Here is a 21,790-nt window from a genome sequence, read left to right as displayed (position 1 = left end):
GTTTGGGACTCTGAGGTTACCATTTTTTCACCTTTAGGTTTTTTCTTTTTTTTTTTTTTTTTTTTTTGGTTTGTGCCACCTCCGATTATGCCTAGATCAGGGATTAACCTGGCATCTACAGACTCCCAGGAAGTCTGTAGATAGATTTCCAGAAGTTCATGAGCTTGAAACTTTTATTATTTTCAAAACTGTTTTTCAATAGTTGAAAAAGAATTTTGAGTCATTGAAGACATTTCATTTTGAGAAACTTTCCACCAAAATATGAGCTCAACCCTAGAAAGCTAATTGAATAATTATAGTTATGGTTATTTTACGTTAGAAAAGCCTATAATGTTAAATTATTCTTATTTTATTTCCAATATATGTTTGTATGTTAATAAAATAGTAATTAATTCTAAAAAAATTCCACTGTATTTTAACATAATTGTTTTCCTTTGTAGTCCCATGTATTTTCTTTTACGCATTTAAAAGTTGTAAAAGGAGCCTGTGACACAAAAAGGTCAAGAACTCTTGCTCTAGGTAGAGGTCTCCTGGCTTGAAAGTGATAGATCTTCTTCAGGAGGTCCAATTGTGATTCAGAGAGAGTTCAGTTGTTTTTCAGTTGTGTCTGACTCTGCGACCCAATTGGGGATTTCTTGACAGAAATATTGGAGTGGTTTGTCCATTCCTTCTCCAGGTTGTTTTACAGATGCAGAAACTGAGGCAAACAGGGTTCAGTGACTTGCTCAGTGTCACAAAGCTAGTAAGTATTTGAGGCTAGATTTGAGTTGAGTGTTCCTGACTCCAGGCCTGACACTCTATCTACTGTGCCACCTAGGCCGTAGGAGTCTGTGTGACTAATCCAAAGGGACTCTAGAGTCTAGTTCTGAGGTTTTGATGATGACCTATTGGTTTTTCAAACACCACCTTCTATGTGAAGTCTTTCCCAATTCCCCCAGTTGCTAGTATCTTCCTTTCCCCCTTACCCACTACCCAATATTTTATAAACATTTAAATGTATACATGTTTCTTTTATGATAGAATGTAAGTTCCTTGAAGGCAGGGATTGTTTCATTTTTGTTTCTATATTCCCAGTGCTTAGTGCAGTTCCTGGCATATTGCCTTTCATAATCAGAGATGTACAAAATAGCAAAATTGAACTGACTGAAAAATAGCAGGTTGCGCAGCTCTGTCCTCTTGGATCCAAATGCTTTACCAGCCCCAATTTCATGAACTTCTAAGCCACAGCTGGCTACACTCAGGGGAAAGAAGGGAACATCAGACAGAAACTTCACCAGTGTTGAAACGCAAGCTGGCTACTTTTATCCTCCAGCAGTACAACTGTTCATTCCCTAAGTGGGAGGTTTATGAATTAGTTCACCTGAGTCAGGAAACTCAGAAGGCAAAAGCGATACTTGGCTAGTTTTGTCCCTTCCCCCAAACAATGGGCTATGTATACTCAGTGGAGAAGAGCCCTGTGAGGTAGGCATGGTGGGAGTTATTAACCCCACTTTGAAGATTTGGAAATATTTGCTAACAATTTCAGATGAATGGAAATATTTCCTGTGTTTAAAGACCTTCAGAGAATGAAATCCCATAACCTCCCTCTGTAGCCCATTCTCAGTGTCTCATAACCTTCCCTGTCAGGAAACCCAGCCTAATTCAATTAATTCAGTGCAATTAACATTTATTGAGAAGCCCACAGCGTTCATGATGCTGAACTAGGCAGTGAACTTCTAACCTGAATTCTCATTCCAATGCCCCTTTAGCCAGGAGGAAATTAGATCAATTCACCTCTCATTACTTTGGTCACAACAGGTTGGCTCCTTTTAGAGATAATCTGTAATGTCAAGAAGTCCAGGCCTGGGCCACTATCTCCCTCCTTCCTCCAGCCCCCATGGCCAGGTGCCAACTGACCTGAGTCATATCTAGAGGAGAGAGGGCAGGGTAAGGTCCCAATGGAGTAGAAGGCTAAGTATCTGGAGAAGACTACTAGATGGAAAGGTTAGAACCAAATCACAAGCCATAAATTCTCTAATATGCCAGCTACCAATAAAAACAACTGGATCATCACTTCTCGGGTCCTTACTGACCTAAACTAAGGTCCCATCTGCAGCTTCTTCCTGGGCCTCTAGTCTGGGACGTTCTTTGAGCTTTAGTCAAGATATGTTGTTCTTTGCCATCATAGTGGTAGGAAAAATGGGCTTATCACAGTGTAATGGGATGTGATAGAGCTCAGCATGCATCCATCGTGAAGAGAACTCATTGCAGAGAACGCAATTTTGCAATTTTAGCTACTTAGCTTTTAAATAAAAAAACAACAACTTTTCTATAGCTGACATAGTACAACAATCTCTTAACTGCTAGGTCGAATGGATATTTCCCAGTCATCCTCATCATCATCTCTGCAGTGTCTGTCACTAGATACTCTTCCTAAAACGGATACTTTCTTTTCACTTAGCCTCCATAATACTACTTCCTGCCACCTATCTGACTTCTCTTTCCCAGCTGCTTTGGCTGGACCTCTCACCCAGTAAACATGAGTGTCTCTCAAGTCTTTGTCTTGGGTCTACTTCTCTTCTCTCAATATACCATCTCCCTTGGATTCAATTATCTTCTATATACATATAACTCTCAGATCTACAGATCTAGTCCTAATCTCTCTCCTGAAGTCCGGTCTCATATTTCTAATTGCCTGATGTACATATCTACCTATATCTTAGTTTTAGCACCTCAAAATCAACGTGTCCAAACCTGACATCCTCCTCTTCTCCTCTAGACACAGCCCTCCTCCAAACTCCCCAATTTCCGTTAAAGACACCTCCTTCATCCTCCGAGCTACCCTGATCCATAACTTTGTAGTCATTTTTGACTCATCCCAATCTCCAATCCACCATATGCAATTAGTTACAAATCCTGTTGATTATGCCTCTATGAAATCTTTGGTTGTTTTTTTCTTGCCACTTACAGAAGTACCACTGGTTCATGCCTTGATCACCTTTCACTTGGAATATTATAGTAGTCTTATTTATAATTGTTCTCATTCTAGTCTATTCTTCTTATAGATGAGATTCTACAGTCTTCCAAAGTCATAGGTCTCATATCACTTCTTAAAAAATATCTTTAATAGTTCTCTGCTACTTCTACAATCAAGTACAACCTCTTTGGATTCCATGGTTTTGTGTAAGACAATCTGGAGGTCTATAGTTGAGTGCCCTAGCAATCTGATCTTGATTTTGATTTATTTAACATTTTAATTAATGATTGAGATAAAGGTATAGAATGGGTCCTTATCAAATGTGAAGATAATTCAAAGATGGAGGATACAGAGCTAGCACACTGGATAACATAGTCAGGATCCAAAAAGATCTTGACGGGCTAGAAAGATGGACTGAATCAAATAAGATGAAATTCAATAGGGATAAACATAAAGTCTTACATATGAGTTTTTTAAAAAAGACACTGGTACAAAATAAGGGAGGATTTGACTACAAAGAATGAGGGAGTTTTAGTGCAGTAGACACTTAATACAAGTTAACAATGTAATGTGCTAGACCACAAAGCTAATACAATCTTAGGATACATTAAGGATAGCTTTTGGAAATAAAGTGAAGATAGCACTGCTTTGTACTGTGTTTACTTCTGCGTGTCATTGTGTAAAAGGGATTTGATAATCAGAGAACTTCCAAAGGACAGCACCCAGAATGCTGAAGGACTTTAGACCTTGCCAGATGGAGAGTTGGGATATTGGGATGGAAGAGAGAAGACTCAAAGAGAGCATGATAGTTATCTTCGAAGATGGTGTCTGGAAAGCAGGGACTAGCATGAGCTCCCCACCGAGTCCCTCCAAAAACCTATAAAAAATGGCTCTGAACCAATTCTAGAACTGCAGAGCCCACAAAACAGCAGAGGGAAACAGGGCTCCAGCCCAGGACAGCCTGGATGGTCTCTGGGTGAGGTCTATCCCACACAGAGCTGGGAGCTGGGAACGGAGCAGAGCAGAGCCCAGTGTGAGAGGCTCAGACCAACCAGACCAGGAGCGGGGGGGAGCGGGCCCTAGTGCCCTGAATCAGCGAGCTGCGGCAGTTACCAGACTTCTCAACCCACAAACACCAAAGACAGCAGATAAGGTTAGTGGGAAAAGCTGCGGGAGTGGAAGGAGTTCGAGGTTTGGCCACCGCCCCCGGGGCAGCGGAGGTGGGGCAGCTACAGATGCTGTTGCTTCCGGCCCCAGGCCCACCTGGTGGGAGGAATTAAGTGGCAGATCAGAGCAGGAATGCACAGCCTGCTGAAGATCTAAGCCCAGTCCGGGTTGGGGGTTCTTGGGGAAGGAGGAGTGCTGGTGCTGCAGAGCTGGTGCATCCCCCCCAAACGTGGAACATAGAACTCTTTAGTCTACAAGCAGTCATACCCCACCGAAAAACTCAAGGGTCAAGTTAGGTGGTTGGGAATATGGCCAGGCAGAGAAAACACACCCAGATTCAGTCTCAGACTTTGGATTCTTTCTTTGGTGACAAAGAAGACCAAAACATACAGCCTAAAGAAGTCAACAAAGTGCAAGAGCCTACACCAAAAGCCTCCAAGAAAAACATGAACTGGTCCCAGGCCATGGAAGAGCTCAAAAAGGATTTGGAAAAGCAAGTTAGAGAAGTAGAGGAAAAATTGGGAAGAGAAATGAGAAGGATGCAAGAAAACCATGAAAAACAAGTCAATGTTTACTGAAAAATACACTGAAGAAAACAACACCTTAAAAAATAGACTAACTCAAATGGCAAAAGAGCTCCAAAAAGCCAATGAGGAGAAGAATGCCTTGAAAGGCAGAATTAGCCAAATGGAAAAGGAGGTCCATAAGACCACTGAAGAAAATACTACCTTAAAAATTAGATTGGAGCAAGTGGAAGCTAGTGACTTGATGAGAAATCAAGATATTATAAAACAGAACCAAAGGAATGAAAAAACGGAAGACAATGTGAAATATCTCATTGGAAAAACCACTGACCTGGAAAATAGATCCAGGAGAGATAATTTAAAAATTATTGGACTACCTGAAAGCCACGATCAAAAAAAGAGCCTAGATATCATCTTTCAAGAAATTATCAAGGAGAACTGTGCTGATATTCTAGAGCCACAGGGCAAAATAGAAATTGAAAGAATCCACTGATCGCCTCCTCAAATGGATCCCAAAAAGCAATCTCCTAGGAATATTGTCGCCAAATTCCAGAGCTCCCAGATCAAGGAGAAAATACTGCAAGCAGCCAGAAAGAAACAATTTGAGTATTGTGGAAATACAATCAGAATAACCCAAGATCTGGCAGCTTCTACATTAAGAGATCGAAGGGCTTGGAATACGATATTCCGGAGGTCAATGGAGCTAGTACTAAAACCTAGAATCGCCTACCCAGCAAAACTGAGTATCATGCTCCAAGGCAAAATATAGATTTTCAATAAAATAGAGGACTTTCAAGCTTTCTCAGTGAAAAGACCAGAGCTGAATAAAAAATTTGACTTCCAAACACAAGAATCAAGAGAAGCATGAAAAGGTAAACAAGAAAGAGAAATCATAAGGGACTTACTAAAGTTGAACTGTTTTGTTTACATTCCTACATAGAAAGATGATGTGTATGATTCATGAGACCTCAATATCATAGTAGCTGAAAGGAATATGCATATATATGTTTATGCATATATATGTGAATGTGCATGTATGTATATATATATATATATATATATACATATATACAGAGAGAAAGAGAGACAGAGACAGAGACAGAGAGAGAGAGAGAGAGAGAGAGAGCGGACACAGGGTGAGTTGAAGATGAAGGGAAGATATCTAAAAGAAATAAAATCAAATTAAGGGATGAGAGAGGAAAATATTGAGAGAGGGAGATAGGGAGAGATAGAATGGGGTGGATTATCTCGCATAAAGGTGGCAAGAGGAAGCAGTTCTGTGGGAGGATGGGAGAGGGCAAGTGAGGGGGGAATGAGTGAATCTTGCTCTCATCAAATTTGGCCTGAGGAGGGAATACCATACATATTCAATTGGGTATCTTACCCCACAGGAAAGAAGAGGGAAGAAGATAAAAAAGGGGGGGATGATGGAGGGGAGGGCAGATGGGGGTGGAGGTAATAAAAAACAAACACTTTGGAAAGGGGATAGGGTCAAGGGAGAAAATTCAATAAAGGGGGATGGGTTGGGAAGGAGCAAAATATAGTTAGACTTTCACAACATGAGTATTGTGGAAGGGTTATACATAATGATGCACATGTGGCCTATGTTGAATTGCTTGACTTCTTAGGGAGGGTGGGTGGGAAAGGAAGAGGGGAGAGAATTTGGAACTCAAAGTTTTAAAAACAGATGTTCAAAAATAAAAAAAAAATTTTGCATGCAACTAGAAAATAGGATACACAGGCAATGGGATGTAGAAATTTATCTTGCCCTACAAGAAAGGAAGGGAAAAGGGGATGGGAGGGGAATGGGGTGACAGAAGGGAGGGCTGAATGGGGAACAGGGCAACCAGAATATACACCATCTTGGAGTGGGGGGGGGGGTAGAAATGGGGAAAAATTTGTAATTCGAACTCTTGTGAAAATCAATGCTGAAAACTAAATATGTTAAATAAATAAATTTAAAAAAAATAAAATAAAAATAAAAGGATAGTTATCTTCAAATATTTGAAAATTTGTCACAGGAAGATGGATTAAGTTTATATTGTTTGGGCCCAAATGGCGGAAGTAGAAACAATGGACTGAAGTTAAAAAGAGCCAAACATAAGGAATAAGTGCCAGGCAATGATGGCAGTCTGAAGGTGTAATGGCTGCCTTCAGTGGTAGCCTCTCATTGGAGGTTTTCAAGAAGAAATGGGACAACAGCTTTGTGACTAAGTTGTCATAAGGAGGCTTTTTTAGGTGTAGGTCTGACTGAATGGCACCTGAAGTCCCTCTCAACATGGACAACTTGTGATTCTATAAATCTGCGATTTCCGACCTTGTTTCATATCATTCTCCTTTATGCAATTTGTGTTCAAGGCAAATTGGAGTGTTTGTTCCCCAGCATTGAAACTAATTCTATTTCATTTAGCTCTTAATAACAGTATCATATAATATTTAAATCTATCCTGGTCCTGAGTCTTGAAGATGGACAAATTCTTGAGGTTATTGACTCTGTCTCTTCTTCTGCTGTACCTGTCACATACTGAACTGAAGCCTGGTCACACAATAGATCTCAGTGTAGACTTGTTTATTTATACTCAGGATGGTCTTTGAAAACAAAGTTATTTTTCTCCATGCCTTAGATAAAAGCATTCATGTTGATTGACAGAGTTAGGATCCCCAAAAAGATCTCAGCAGGCTACAATGATAAGCCTAATAAAATAGCATAAAATTTAACATTGATAGATATAAACTCCTACACATGGACAAACCAACTACACAGGTAAAGGATGGAGACATATAGCTAGACAATGGTTTATTTAAAAAAAAGTGTTTGGACTGTGTCAACATTGGGACATAACACAATGCCTGGTATGTAATAGGTGTTTAATAAATGCTTATTGACTAATTGGTTGACTGATATGGAAGTCAAAAAAGGAGGTGCTGTCTTAGAGATGCAAATTGGATTAAAAGAGGCAGAATGTTCAGAAGAGGGGAAGTGATTTCCCCATTCTCCTCTGCCCTTTTCAGATATTCTGGGGACCATTTCTTTGGGAAGAACATTGGAAAACTAAGAAATTTTAGAGCAGAATGACAAAGAGCTAAAAAGATTGGTTGAAATAATTAGAGATGGTGAGCCTGGAGAATAGAAGATGGGACCAGGAGTTGATATCAGTCACCAAGTATTGAAAATACTGCATTACAGAAGGCTCCTAATGTCTTATTCTGCTTGCCTCCAGAGGATAGAAGTGAGAGCAACGGATGGAAGCTAGGAGATGCTATTATGGGTCCATATAAAGAAACAATTCCTAACAATTACAGCTATTCAAGAGTGGAATGTGATCCCTTAGGAAGTAAAAGGTTTACTGTCAGGAAAGGTTTTCAGGCATAGGTTGAATGACTATTTATTGAGGGTTTTTGTAGAGGAAATTTCTTTTCAGGAAGAGGTTGTACTAGAACTAGTACTAGTTGGGGTATGATCCAGCACTAGTTGGGGCCTCAGACACCCAGGGTTCAAATCCCATCTCTGACACCTAATTCCTGGATGACCTTGGGCAAATCACCTAGCCTCTTTGTATCTTGCTTTCCTCATTTGTAAAATAAAGAAGTTGAACTAAATGGATGCTGAAGTCCCTTTCAACTCTAGGTCCATGATCCTATGATCTCTTAGGTACAGGTGTGTGATGGCAAGCGTTAACAAACACCTCTCCTTTCCCTTCCCCTCTGAATATATACACAACACACTTTTCAGTTTAATCTGCATTATTAAAATTTTTCTATCACTTTCTAAAGCCTAAACAAATAATAAAGCAAAAAATTGAGCCCTGATTTGTAGCATTTGTCAATTTCCAATGTGTAAACACTCACACTGAAAATTTAACAATCGGCTCTTGACAGCCAGTTTGAGTTGACTCCAGCACACTCTGCTTAAGTCCCTTCAGAGATTCTATGAACTGACTAAAGGTCATAGCCCAGAAATTAGGCCATCACAATGATGACAGGAAAAGGTATGATATAGTGACAGATGAGGAATTAGGTGGCTAAGTGGATAGAGTGGAAGAGGAGAAAACGATGATGATGATGATGACAACCACTAACCTTTCCCAGTATTCCAATCTCAGTATAAACCCCTGCGTTCCATCAAGACATCCAAGCATGGTCTGACAACATATGACATTCAGGTCCTTCATGGGAAAAAAACTAAGAAAATTCAATCTATTCTTTGAAGCTATTTCCAAGAGTAATAATAACATAATAATAATAATAATTATAATAATGATAATAATAGCTAACATTTCAATGGCACTTTTTACGTGCCAGGTGCTGTGCTAAGCATTTTACAATTATTGTCTCATTCGCTCCTCACAACAACTCTGGGAGTTAGCTGTTATTATTATCCCCATTTTACAGATGAGCAAATTGAGGTAAACAGGGGTTATGTGGCTTGTCTAGGGTCACACAGCTAGTAAATGTCTGAGGTCATATTTGAATTCAGGTCTTCAGCACTCCAGCTTACTCCAGCACTCTATCCACTGCACCATCTAACTCCATGAACAAAGTAAAGATTCTTACTCTTCTGCCCTTGTGGAATTAGGAGATAATATCTATAGGGTTACTCGCCCACAACACCCTCCTCCCTTCTTTTCTTGGTACTGAGCACAAATTTAAATGTCAGTGACTTTCCAGAGAGGGAAGTGTCACTAATGCTTAGGAATGAAGAAAGCAGTCGTCACTCTGCTATCCATCTATCCCTATGTGCTTGTGGAAAGGGGGACTGTGTCCAGGGGTCAATATATTGCACTTTCCAAAGCCTATAAATACGTTTACATAATCAGCATTGAAGAATTCTGTATCCACCTAATGGACCACAAAAGCTTCCAGAGGAGCTATCATGGTCTGTCTTCTCACGTGGCATGGGGGTAGGAGTAGGGATGAGATGGAGAGCTTCTCGGCTGCTCTCTCTTGATTCTATGATGAAGCAAAGGAAATGAACAGAAAGAAAACTGGAATGACCCAAAGAAAGAGGCTCATATGTTGTGCTCACCAGAGCTCCCTTACTCAGACAATCAAAATGCCAGGCTGGGCAGCAGTCAATCCTCAACTAGTGCTTGTTGACAGACAGAGTGATCTGAGAAGAGAAAAAGTTTGGCACTTATACCTCTTTGACCTCAAGGCCATCTCAGTAAAATAAGTGTGCATGGCCAAAATGGACCACAATAATTGTAATGATAGCCCACAATTATATAGCTCTTTAAAGTCAGCAGTGATCTTGACCCAAGTCATCTCTTTGGATCATCAAAACAACCATACTAGTTAAAGATTGTTGTACCATGGAAGTTTAAGGCAGTGGTGCTTAAATACCATGTAGCATTTAAAGTAGGTAGGTGACACAGTGAATACAGCTTGGACTTGGAGTCAGGTAGACCTGAGTTCAATCCTATCTCAGACACTCAGGTCATTTGTATGACCCTGGGAAAGTTGATTAACCTCTCTCTGCCTCAGTTTCTTCATCTGAAGGATAAGGATAATAACAGCATCTACCTTGAAAGGATGTATCAAACAAGATAGCATAGTCACTTTGCAAACCTTAAGCTACACAAATGCTAACTGTAGTTAATATTATTCTTCAGTCATTTCAGTCATGTCTAACTCTTTGTGACCCCATGTGGGGTTTTCTCAACAAAGATACTAGAATAGTTTATCAATTTCTACTCTAGCTCATTTTACAGATGAGGAAACTCCAGTAAACAGGGTTAAATGACTTGCCTAGGGTCACACAAATAGTAAATGTCCAAGATTGGATTTGAACTCAGGTTTTCCTGACTTCAGACCTGGCATTCTATCCACTGTACAATCTAGCTGCCCTAGTAAAAACTGCAGTTATTACTATCACTCAATTTTAGAGATAACGAAGCTGAAGCTCAGAAAACCGTTGTGCTTTTCATCGAATTAAACTTTACCTAACAGGGGAAAAAAAGGTTAAGTGATTTATCCAAGGCACAAAATTCCCCAAAGCCCACTGAGAAAACCACAACAAGAAGGATCAGGTTAGTTACTCTGCTTTTTCTTTAGGGAAGGATGGTCAGCTTTTGGCCATCTCTAAGCTGAACACAAACCCCAACTGAGTAAGAGGTCACTTAGCTCCTGAAACATCACTTTCTTCATTCATGATTCATGATTATTCAGAGAAGGTCTTACATCTTCTTCTTCCAGTGACCAAGTAAAGTAAACCCCAGTAACCACTTTTCTTATCCCCTCTCTCTTCACCTTTATGATCTATTTACTCTTGAGCCCTTTACCTCCAGGAAAAGTCCTCCTCCAACGCTTCATCACTACCTGGAAATGACCTTGGGTTCTTAAAAGCTATTCTGGCAAAGGTCAAATTTGAGCAAGCTCTCCAGCTGACCAAGCTGGAGAGGCTCCCAGAACCTGCCAGGTGATCGACTTTGTCTATGATCTGAGGAGCAATCTGGCTAAGTGTGTGAGGGGGTACTTTACTACATTATTACTACAAGGTGGATACCAGGTGATAAGATGTAGCAGCAGTGGTGTTCTGGTAAATGTTTAACAACTGGCTGGGGTGGGGGTGGTAGAATATGCCTGGGACACTTTTACTATTTGTTTGTTTTTTGGAAGCAATTGGGGTTAAGTGACTTACCCAGGATCACACAGCTAATAAGTGTCTGAGGCCATATTTGAACTCAGGTTCTCCTGGTTGCAGGGTGAGTGCTCTATCCACTGGGCCACCTAGCTGCTCCTCATACTTTAAAGTTTAATCTTCATTATTAACATTTTCTTAAGTCTAGGTAATCAACAAAACAATAAACCAAGCCCTGATTTGTGGCTTTTCCTGATCTTTGAGGTGTAAATGCTCAGCACAGCACTGTATGTAAGTGAGAGAAGATAAAGGTCAAGAGTCAGTGTGACATAGTGGATAGGAACTCAGACTTGGAGTTAGGGAGACTGGTTATATCCCACCTCTGATAGCTCTGTGACCCCGGGCAAGCCACTGAACTTCTTTATGTCTCATTAAGGTTACAAATTACAAATCAGGGCTCATTGGCATTGATAGTCTACTTCCTCACTGGTAGCTCTCTATATTAGCAAAATCCTATTTCCAATCCAAATAAACAAAAAATTCAAACTCCAGAGTATAACCAACCTTATCCCCAAGAACTAAGCAATATGTGGTTGAAGTAACATTAAATCGAAGTCATAAAACCTAAGTTAAAATACATCTATATCTGTATATAGAAACATACACATATGTGTATATATAAAGTATGTGTGTACATATATGTAATACACTGTGAGATATATGATACATGTATGTGTGCACATACATATAAATATATACATATATTTCAGTCATTTTCCAGTCATATACTACTCTCTGTGACCCTTTTTGGTATTTTCTTGGCAAAGATACTGGAATGGTTTGCCATTTCCTTCTGCAGCTCATTTTACAGATGGGGAGACTGAGTCAAACAGGGTTAAGTGACTTGTCCAGGATCACACAGCTAGTGAGTGTCTGAGGCCAGATTTGAACTTAGGAAGAAGAGTCAAGAAGAAGAGTCTTTCTGGCTCCAGGCCCATCACTGAAATCTAGCTTACACATACACACACGCACACATGCGTGTGTGTGCATGTGTGTATATATATATACACATGCACATATACATAATTATACACATACATATACATGGATATACACATATACATAATAGTCACACATAGATACACATACATATGCATATATAACATTTATATGTATCTACATACATATATGTGTGTATCTCTTTTCTCTCTCTCTCTCCACACACACACACATACATATACATATATACATATACACACATATTGTATATATATGTATATGTATATACATACATATACATATATACATATACACACACATATTGTATATATATGTATAAGGATACTAAGGATCTGAGAGCTAAAGCAAATTGTCTGGGAGGCAGCATGATGTAGTGGAATGACCACTGGCCCCAAAGAAGGGAGTCTTAACCTGGGGTCCAAAAACACTCCTCCCCCTCCAAAGGATCGGTGAATAGATCGTATGCATTTGGATGGAGAAAAAACTACATCTTCATTTTCACTACCTCTAAATGAAAGTTAACATTTCCTTTAATGATTCAAAAATATTATTCTGGTAAGGAGTCTTCCTTCTCCCTTCATTCCCCTCCCTTTCCCCAAATCTCTGATTTTATTGTGATTTTACTGGTAGAGGGAAATCCCAACAAAGGAAATTCCCTCTGCCAAAGCAGATAGGAAAATCTTAGGGCATTGCCTGGGCCCTCCCTGAGAGCTTCCATGAGTTGCTTAGAGTCACGAAATCAGTCAGAGATAGAACTTGAATTGAGTTCTTCCTGATCATGAGACTGGAGGATGTTGGCATAAATTTATTTTCTTTGACCGCTGTGCCCAAACTCCTCCCTCTTCCTCTATTTCTGGTGAGGTTTACAACTCTGTTCTTCATCATGCCCCTACCTGATCCCTTACATCCACTCAATTGCCAAGCTGTTGTTTTTGAAGGTGACTTGCCCAGGGTCTCACAACTAGGAAGTGTCTGAGGCTGGATTTGAACTCAGCTCCTCCTGACTCCAGGGCAGGTACTCCAACCTCACTGCTCCAACTGTCAAGTTTTGTTAATTCTACCTCTTCTCCCTTTCCTCTACTCATTCTAAATTCATTCTTATTTAGGTCACTTCCACCTCTCCCTGGACTACTGGAATAACTGACTTATCAGTCTCCCTGACTCCTTTCTCCTTCCTCTCCAATCCATCCTCAGCACAGCTTCGAAAGCAATGTTCTTAAAGCGCAGGTCCAGCCGTGTCACTTTACTGTTCAAATAGGGAACCTTCCATGTCTCCCTATTGCCTCTAGGATGAAATACAAAATCCTTCATAATCGGTTCCAGCGTACTTTCCCAGGCTTGTTTCATGTTTCTCCCTTTCACAAACCTATACTCCATCCAGATTGTCCGGCTTGTCATTCCTTATACTATATCCCCTTACAGTTCCCACCTTTTGCTTTTGCACAGGCTGGCCCCCAAGTCTGCAAGGTACCTCTTGCTTTCTTCTCACTCTCAGAATCCCCAGCTTCCTTCAAAGTTCATCTCATGGGTCACCTCCCCTCTGATATGAGACCTGACCCCTCCTCAGCTGTTATCAGCCCTCAACTTCTTTGGTTTTTGTATATTTTGTTTCTCCTGATCGAATGTTAGCTTCCCAAAGACACTTTTGGATCCATGGCACTTAGAACAGTGCTTGATACATATTGGTGATTAATAAATGCTTGTCAACTAAGACATTGATTAATAGCCCTCTGGACCCAGTTCAATCACAACAAAGCAAATCCCCAGATCCCCAGATCTTTGCTATCAGCCCCTGTTGTTGTTCAGTTGTCTCAGTCATGTTCGACTCTTTATGACCCCATTTGAGGTTTTCTTGGCAAAGACACTGGAGTGGTTTGCCATTTCCTTCTCCAGCTCTTTTTGCAGATGAAGATCTAGCTCTGGAAGAGAGTTTAGGGGTCATCTCATTCAACTGCCTCATTTTGTAGATGAAGAAACTTAAGTGACTCGCCCTAGGTCACATAACTACTAAGTAGTAGAAAAGCTGGAATTGGAACCCAGGTCTTCCTTTTGACTGCAGATCCCAGGTTCATTCTACTTCACTATACTGTTTGGAATAAATCTTCATTGTTTTCTGGAGTTTTTTTAAGGACAGAGAAGAACAAAGAAGGTAGTAATCATTAATAATGCACCCGCTGTGTGCCAGGCACTGTGCTAAACATTTACCAATATCTCATTTGATCCTCACAACAGCCCTGTGAGGGAGGCTGCTCCATTTGACAGTTGAGGAAATTAAGGCAAAAAGAAGTTAAGTTACTTGCCCAGGGTCACATAGCTAGGAAGTGTCTCAGACTAGATTTGAACTCAAGTCTTCTTGGTCCAAGTTCTATCTCCTGCACCACCTAGCTGCCTCAAGAAATTTATTCACTGTGTCAGCATAATAACAGCTACCTTACACAGATAGGCACTGCACTGAGAGCTTTACAATTATTGTCATTTGATCCTCATAACAACCCCAGCACGTAGGTGCTGTTATTATCCCTGTTTGACAGATGAGGAAACTGAGGCAAGAGATGTTAAGTGATTTTTCCAGGGTCACACAGCTAGGAAGCATCTGAGGTCACATTTGAACTTGGGTCTTTTTGAATCCAAGTCCAAGCTCGGGGAGTGACTGGAGGTCTCAAAAGGACCTTGCTATGACCCTGTCTCACTTACAGCCTGGTTCTGGTAGTCTGAACCCCAGAGGTGGTGTTACAGCTTGGTTTAGATTCTAGCAAGGAGTCAGGGGTGCCTGAGGCTGAGATCCCTCATCCTTGTTTTACAGTCACTTTAGCTTTGCTTTCATTCTCACCCTTACCCACTTAGGGATCATCAGTAATGATTGCTCATTGAGAAGCCACCAAGCCCTGGGGAAGCTATGGCTCATTTCACTATAACCAGTCAGTGCAATTCCAGGAAATCAGAGCTATCAGACTACAGCCTCAACTTTCAAATGTCCGGTCAGGACTCGGTATATTTCTGCAAAACACTCGTTATTTTGTGCTCACAATTATCTGAGACTATAGCAAAATATTGACATAAATGAGAAATAGCCTATTTCTTCAGGGAGATTACTTTTCAGAAACAGGGTCCAGGAGATCATAGCACCTCTAAGCCACTCAGGATAGGGCTCTCCCCTTGCAATATATTTTCCTTAGTAATCTGTTCTGTTGCTTAATAACTATTGTAAAGGGAAGTTCTCCTTTATATCTAACCCCAATCCCTCCTGGGCAGCTAAGTGGCAAAGTAGATAGAGCATGGACCTGGAGTCAGGAAGACTCAACTTTCTGAGTTCAAATTTGGCCTGAGACACCTACTAGCTATGTGACCCTGAGTAAGTCACTTAACCCTGTTTTCCTCAGTTCCTCAACTATAAAATGAGGTGGAGAAGAAAATGGCGGATTGTAAATGGTTTAACGCATATAGGTCCTTTCCCTCCTTGATGTTTTTTTTTTTGCATATATATCACACATTACAATAACCTCCCCCCCCCACAATAGAAGCCCTCCCTTGTAATGAATATATTTAGTCAAGCAAAACAAATCCACACATTGGCCACATTGCTTACTTCATTTTGCATTGATTCATGTCTTTCAATGCTTCCCTATATTCTTCATACTCATCATTTCTTATGGTCTGGTAATAGATTGTGGGCCTGTCATCTGAGCAGCCAAGCTGAGTACAGAGAGATTCATCATGAAGGGACTGGACACCAGAGAGGGCAATATGGCATATTGGAAAGTATGAGGCTTCTTCTGGTCCTCTTCACTTTTACCCAGCAGCCTTCTTGCCATGGAAGATGCCTCTGCTATGTGAAATTCACACCCTGAAAGATGCCTCTGCCCCTGTGGTCCCCTTGTATAATTGATGAGTTCCTCTCCTGAGCTTCCATTTGAGAAAATGCCAAGCCAGTCATACTCATTCCAACCTTTTTCCAAGCAAATATCTTCCCCATCCCCCATCTCATACCAATGCTTTTCAGATCCTTTTTTGTGTTGTCTTGTCCCATTAGAATATAAGCTCCTTGAAGGCAAGGAGCATTTTTCTTTTTGTTTGTATTCACAGCACTTAGCATGGTGCAGGCACATGGTAATTGCTTAATAAATCCTTTATTGGTCTATGTACTTATATAAGTTTGAGTCCCAGTTCTGAGTTTCATTACCTTGGTCAAATCATTTAATCTCACAGAGCCTTAATTTCCTCATCCATAAAATGTGGATTGTGATACCTGCGCTACCTCCATCACAAGGTTGGTGCAAAGAAAGAAACTTTGAACCCTAAAGTGTTATAGAATTGTGAAGTGGCTCATTGTTACCATGCAATGAAGTTTTTAGACAAAAAAATTCATGAAACTGTCTGCTAAGGCATGGAAGGGTTGTGATTTGCAATGGTAGTGTCAGTGAACTTGGTGAGCTTATGGATGTTTAGAAGCATTGTAAAGTATAAATGATATTCTCACTTTTCTCCTGTTTTTGTTAACTTTGCAATTGTCTCTTTACCAGCATTTTCTGTGGGGATGGAAGGTTTTTTTTCCAAACCATTAAAGGAGTGGGTTCTCCTCCAATGAACTCCCCAGGTCCCTGCCAGCTCTAAAATTCTAAGACCCTTTTTTCTGGTCCCTCACCTTTGCCTATGAGTCAATAGACCTTTTTCATATGGGAACCAATCAAGAATTCTGGTTCCTTATCTCTCCTTGCTTTATTTTGCTTGATTAATTTCTGACATAAGTTTGCTTTTTAAATGTAAAGCAAACTCCAGAAAGGGCCAACTTTTGTAGCTTTTCACCCTCCCAGGAGCTTCTCTATAATTCTCAACCCTCAGATGAAGGCCAAACCAACACCTTCACTATCCCCTGAAGCAGGGCTGAGAGTACCTTCAATTATGAGTGAGAATGGTAAAAGCTGGTTTAAAAAATGGCCAAATGACCTCATGTCCATTTCAAGATTCTACTAAATGCTCTGCTGCCATTAAGAAAGGGTTATTAAACAACCTGATTGATGAGAATTCCTGTATAGCACAATCTCATTCTTCACGTTTGTGGCGATGCCATCATTATTTAAAAAAAAAACAAAAACAAAAAACAGTGCCTGAGAAATCTGTTCACAAAGTCACTTCATCCTCTGAGTCTTTCCTTGTAATTTTTTTGGAGTCATTCTGGTGCAACCTCATGACTATTCAGTTATTCATTCATCCCAACAAAAATTTTAAAATGTCTACTCTATCTCCAGCACTACAATAAGTGTGGGAAGCAGCAGGGTCACAAAGAGAAAAATAGCACCATCTTTACCCTCAAGGAGCTTATATTCTGTTTGGAGGAGGGGTTGGGAGCAGACCATCCAACATTCAAAGCAAGATCCTGTACATTCACTTTTTCTAACCCCAAACAAAGTAGGATGGCATAATGGGGAGATCCTTCGGTGGGAGTCTGGGAATCTTAAATACTAATCCTACCTCTACTACATGTTAATGTGAATTTAGAGAACCTCTTCCCCTCTCTAGGTTTCAAATTTCTCAACAGGAAAATGAAAGGTGGAACTAGATGATGATTCCTTCCAGTTCTGAGGTTCTATTAATCAATGGTCCTATAGGTTCTGAATAGAAAAAACAGAATGGCTCTCTTGCCACTTCTCCTGTCTTATCTCTAACCCCATTTAAGGAGGGAGAGGATACTGGGGAGCAAGGATGAAGGATGGCAGGAGAGAAGGAGATGAAGTTATGAGAAGGCATGTTAGAAATACTTTCACTTGCTCCAAAGTAAAAGAATGTAAAACTTCTCTGACAAAGACAGCAATGATGTTCAGTATCCAACCCTTCTCTGTATCTTTGGTTACCTCCTCAACTTCCACCAGAATAGTGAGTTTCCCTTGGAAAGACCCTCTTTATTATGTAAATGTGGCTTATCCATTCTGAGTTATCCCTGGCAGATGTTTGATCTCAGGTTAGTCTCTCCCTACCACTCAAGGTGCCCTAAAATCTGGCCCCACCTCACCTTTCTAGATTTATCTCATACCACTCACCTCTATTATTTGATGCTCCTGACCAACTGAACTGTTTTTTTTTTTGTTCTCTGAACAATCACTGTGCTTTTCTGACTTTATGCTCTGTTCATTCATTACATTTTTTCTCTCTGCCTGGAATGCCATCTTTCTGCCTTTGCTTGTTGAATTCCTATCTATTTTTTTAAACAAAACAAAAAAGTTGTATTTATGTGTTTTGTTTTCATGTCACAGACATTTCTGAATACATATCCCACCCTTTGTTTCTCTTCCTTTATGCCAACCCATTGAGTCTTCCCTTGTTACAAAGAAAAATGATGAAATAAAATCAAGCAACACAGCAGCCAGATCTCCTGTCATATACAAATATCCAAAACTACAGTACCCCAAGTCTCCAAAGGAAGAAGGAAGTGCATTTCTTTTCTCAAGATCAAGATCAGTCATTGCAATTATACAGTGTTTGACTTCTTTTAATTTTTTAAAATTTAAGTTATTTTAGGTTTTGGATCTATAGTTTTCTTGATTCTACTTATTTCACTTTGCATCAATACTCATATACATCTTTTCTTATATGTAATAATATTCTATACTACAGTTTATCCATTCCCAAATTGATGGGCATATACTTTATTTCTAGTATTTTTTTGTTCCCACCAAAAATCCTGTTCGGAATATTTTGCCATCAATATTATTTTCTTTTCTTTTGTCCTTTCACCTACTTGAATATACGCCTGGCAGAGGGAACTCTGAGTCAAAAGTTAAAAAGTGATTTTTTTTCACATAGTTCTAAATTGTTTTGCAGAGTGGTTGAACCAATTCATAGTGCCAACAAAAGCAGATTAGTGCACCTTTCTTCCTGTAGCCCTTCTTACACTGACTTTATTTTTGGCATTTTTGCTAATTTTCTGTATGTGAGATAAAACTTCAGAGTTGTTTTAATTTGTATTTCCCTTATTACAAATTTGGAACAATCTTTTCATTTGATTACTGATAGTTTACAACTTATAAAAACTGTTGGGTCATTTTCTTTGACCACTTATCTATTGTCTAGTGATTCTTGGGCTATGTATTTGTGTTTATTTTCTATACAACCTTTCTTTTCCTGGCCTTATTGATTTTGTTCTTGTGAAAATGTTTATAATTTTTAACTTTCTTGAAACTGCTTATTTTTCTTTTTTATGATAAACTTTGTCACTTATTAAAACTTCATCCTTTAAAAAGTTCTTGACCAAATAAGAGATATAGGTGATCACAGCAGAGAAAATGAACAATTTTGATTTTATAAAAATTAATGGAGTTATAAAGGAAATATTTAACCGAGAAAAAATCTTTGCATCAAATTTCTCTAATAAAGATCTGATATCCAAGATACATAGGGCATTTATTCAAATACAGCTAGGTCCCATTAATGTGAATAATGAGCTCCCTGAAAAGGTGACATAATTTGAACTCTCACTACATATTTCCATTGGATTATAACCAATCAACAAATTTTATATAATTATAACTTCAAATAATGTGAATTTGAATACATGTAACCACTTTAGAGACTGTATTATTTGCACTAATCATGACCTGGCTGTATTTTATAAGAACACAAGCCATTTCCCACTAGATGAATGGTCAAAGAATTTTATACACACACATATATGTATATATGTTTATACATACATATTATATGAACTGTCCTAGAATGAACTGAACAGAAGAGGAGACAATTTATACAATGAGTTATATAATGATTGCATAGTTTGATAAGAAAACAATTGTGAAAGACTTAAGGACTATTATTAATGTAATGACCAATAACAACTCTAGAACACTGATGACGATCATATTTTTCATCTCTTGGCAGACAGCCGATGGACTAGAAGTACAGAATGAGACATATGAATTTGCATTGCTTAATATACTAATTTTTTTAACAAGGGAGATCTTTAATATTTTGGTGGGAGGAGAGTTATAGAGGGAAAGTAGGGGCAGTAGTTATAGTGCTGCTGAAAAAAAGAAGAAAAAGAAAAGGGTATCAATAAATCATTTGACCATATCAGGGAAGGGACAGGGGAAGGAGGAAGGGAGGGTTCAGAATTTAGAACTCAAAACTTTAAAAAAAAATAAAAATTGTTTTAATATGTAATTTAGGGGAAATAAAAATTATGCATTTTAAAAGAGAATACATAAAAGGAGTCATGATGTCATTTACAATTCTATTTTTCTACTCTTTGTATAAGAAAATATTACTCCTCATAATAACAAAAAAATTAGTCCTTTATAGCCATGAAAGATCTCTTGACATTTTCTTCTGTCTTTTTTCTTTTTTTTTTTTTAATGATGTGGCCTTTTATGTTTAGGTCGCATACACATTTGGAAGTTATTTTGGTGTGTGGTGTAATATGCTGCTCTACTTTCTGCCAAACTTCTTTCTAGTTTTGCTAGCAGCTCTATTCTAATACAGTGTACTCTCCCAAATAGTTAATGTTCTTAGGTTTATCAAACACTGAGTTCAGTTATTTCTGATCCTAACCTTTGATCTGATCCTATCATTCTCCAAGGTTTATAACCCCTGCCATGCATTTATCATGTAATAGGGTGTATTATACTTCTCTGTGTTGGTGTCTTATTTCCCCCATTACACTGAAAGCTCTTTGAGGGTAGGAACTATGTCTTATCATCCTATGCCCAGTATAGGGTTTTGTAGAAACGCAACTAAAAATTATTTCCTCTTGTTGTCTCTACTAGTAACCTAACATGCTCCTTGAGAAAAGAGACTGCTTAATTTTTTAATTTGTAGCCCCACTGCCCGGCACAATGCCTTGTACATAGTAGGTCTTTAAAATGTGGGTCAGATTGAATCTAGGTATCCTATTATTTCTACTTAGTGTCTTTTGGTTGTTAACTTGGGCAAAGGAAAATCAGGATATTGAACCTGAAAAACACCCCCTAAAACCAGCCCCATAATTATTCATGCTATTGTTTCCTTTTCAAAAATATTTCCAGATACACTACTCTAGGTTTTAATAGCAGGAAACCCTTTCTCCCACCCATTAACTGATTACTTAGAGCATTAAAATTCAAAGAAGACCCTTTTTTCCAGCAACACAGAAAATATCTTTTTTGTATGTAAAGGTATTTTATTGCAAAATTCTCAGGACAAAAAATGAATTTTTTTATAATAAGACTTCCCCGTGAATACTATCATTAAACGTCTTAAAATATATTTGGAAAAAATCAGAGTACATTTCAGCAAATAAACCTTATCACAGAGGGGAAAGAAGTTCTCTGAGATAAAACACACAGAAAATATCTTACACCAGTAGTTTAAAACTCAGATAGAAATAGCGACCAGTAAACCATTCGCAAGAATCCCTGTAGGCTGCACATTGACTTATTAAATTACATATTAATATTATTTAAGTTTTATTACAATTTTATTTCTTTTGTTAAATATTTCCCAGTTACATTTTAATCTGGTTCTCTCTTGGGAGTACTGCAGGCAGTGTCTTTGGCACCTCTGCTTTAGACCATCCAC

This window comes from Trichosurus vulpecula, chromosome 3 (assembly GCF_011100635.1).
Source record: "Trichosurus vulpecula isolate mTriVul1 chromosome 3, mTriVul1.pri, whole genome shotgun sequence".
Lineage (NCBI taxonomy): Eukaryota > Metazoa > Chordata > Mammalia > Diprotodontia > Phalangeridae > Trichosurus > Trichosurus vulpecula.
Note: the sequence above shows the minus strand (reverse complement) of the source record.